Below are 2542 nucleotides of genomic sequence, written 5' to 3'. Positions count from 1 at the left end.
AATTCATTTTAAAAGTTACAAGGCTTTGTAACTTTGTAGTTTTTTCAAATAAATATGCTGTAACTTTTGCAGTCTACACCACAGTTCAGCCTTTTGCTTCGGCGGGATGCTGGGACTGTGGTCAGCCGGCCAGCTTAATAAAGGCACCTAAATTTAAATTCTGAGTCGCTGGTCTATCTTGCTGAGTCAACCCATAACATTTGGAGGCCCCAGCGAGATTCCCGGCAGGGTGAGAGGTACCCCTTGTTTAGGGCAGGAGGCTCTCCCCTGGCAGGGAGGAGAGGGACCCCTATTCAAGGCAGGAGGCTCTCCCCCACTTGTCGCCCGGGCACTCAGCGAGATACCCCACACCTGTGGAGAACAACTACCAAGGAGGCCTTCAGTCCACCCAAAACTTTCAATTCGGAAACCGAGCCACCTGGACTCTCGAGAGAGGTAAGGACCGGTCATTAAACAGGAATTGGGACGCCCCACGGAAGGACCTATATGGAGGGCTGGACGCAGCGGTACTCCTGGTCCTGACCCGCGGCCACGACGGTGGCCTGGGTCCCTGGTTGGTGCGGCTGTAGGCTGCACTGGGTTTGTCTGTCTGGTATTTGTTTGTCTTGGTATTTGTTGTCAAAAAGTTGTCTGCTTCTGTGTATACCCTGCTGCAATGCTTTTTGAAAATTTTCAGGACTTCAAGGAGCAAGCTGCAGGTTCCGGGAAACCTTAGGTTGCATTTGGCTGATTTATTTTGTCTTTGTTCTTTGTTGTCTTTGTCTTTGTCAAATGGGATAAGGTCAGTCATCTTCGTCGACCCCCTATCAGTCAGGCCCACTCTGGGTGAGTGGGAAGGGGAGCTTGATCACCTCCCAGGAAGCTATAGAGCTCCCTCAGGAATTAGGAAATTGTTAGGATTGGGTGGATTGTTTAAACTCTGAGTGAATGTCTGGTGAAAGTGTGTGAGTGTGGAGGGAGGGGGCCTGCCCTCTCCTCTCCTTTATGTGGCTCCACGACTTCGGTTACGGAGTCCGAGTGGGCCCCAACCTGCGGTTCCGTGATTCATCATATGGCATAACAGTGACTCACCCCCATGTGGAGGTGACCAGGCCCGGGGTTTATACGGGTGCACCTTAGCTACGATGAATCTAAGCTCCCAAGGGACGCAGCCATGCGGGCATCTGAGTGAGGATCTGTGAAAACAGGTCTCCCCCTCCCTTGTCTGTCTCTCGCCACAGATCATCATGGGGTCGGGACAAAGTTTGTTTGTGTGGGACTGGCCAATTTACTACAGAGAAGGAGGAAAAAAGTGTAAATCATTATTGGTCTGTGTGAAGTAAGAGCTACTTTGATTTATTCTGCTTTCTGTTGATACGCTTGGCTGAACGTTTGGGCTGGCCCCTTAGCAGTCTGCAAATAGTCTCTCGGCAGCTGCGAGAATTATTTTTCTCAGAGTTTTTTGCTCACCGTTAAGGAGAATTAGCCCACTTAGTTAATAAAGATTTCTGTCTATCAGCTGCTCTTACCTAGGTTGTAATTTACTGTATTAAACTGAAGTTCTAGGGTAGATTTAAAGGTTATAATGTTAATGCTTTTGATTTACAGCGATTCTGTGAATGGGAGTGGCCCACTTTCCAGGAGGGGTGGCCGGATGCAGGGTCCTTTGATCTGACCACTGCCTACCGGGTCCATTACGTCATACACGGCTGCCCAGGGCATCCTAATCAAATTCCTTATATTCAAGTTTAGGTTGACATATTTTCCAAGAAACCCCGGTAAATGAGGGCTTGCCTCCCGAGGGAAAATTGGGACAGAGACAGACAATTCTTTTGGCCGAGCCCCAGAAGGGAAAGGCTCCCCCGGTCCTTCAGGGAGAGCAGGAAGAACCCATTAGCCGGCTGCCCCCTATGGTCCCCAGGCCACGCCACCAGCTCTTGACAGAGGGAGAGAGGGGGAGAACCTGCAGGACCTTGCGACATCTGCCAGTCCTGCAGTTCCTATGTTGCCACTACGGCAGGCCGGCCCTCTAGATCTGGGGCTAGACAGGCAGCCCTCTGGGGAAGCAAGGCAGACCGAGGCGCTATTCCCAGCTCCAGACCAGATTAGGGAGTGAATGATCAAAGAAGGGGGGCTGGATGCCTGAGCTGCCTGCAGTGGCCTTGAAAAAAAAAAAAAAGCAGCAGCAGCAGCGAGAAAGTACTTGGGCCTTTGGCTTGCAGGCTACAGCAGTTAAGCCATAAGCCAGTGATTGGTACTAGCCTTCCTACAGCCCCAGAAATAGAGTAGCAAGCCTGAGATCTATGAAAGCTGCAGATAGAGTTCGTAAAAGCTCCCTGCTTGCAAATGTACTGAAAGGGTTTAGTACCTGTTGCTGCTGGAAGAGGAGGGGCTGATATCCCCTTCCAGTACACTCCCTTGAAAGAGGCCTGGTGGCTGCTCTGCCATAAAGGGGACTGGTGGGAAGACAAGGAAAGCAGGGCCCTGTAACTAATAAGCAGAGTTAAGAAAAGAGCACTCTCCCTGGACCTGGGAGCCATCAGGACTTTGAAATTCTCCAAGA

Source organism: Myotis lucifugus, unplaced genomic scaffold, assembly GCF_000147115.1.
Source record: "Myotis lucifugus unplaced genomic scaffold, Myoluc2.0 scaffold_190, whole genome shotgun sequence".
Taxonomy (NCBI): Eukaryota; Metazoa; Chordata; class Mammalia; order Chiroptera; family Vespertilionidae; genus Myotis; species Myotis lucifugus.
This window is presented reverse-complemented; position numbering follows the sequence as displayed.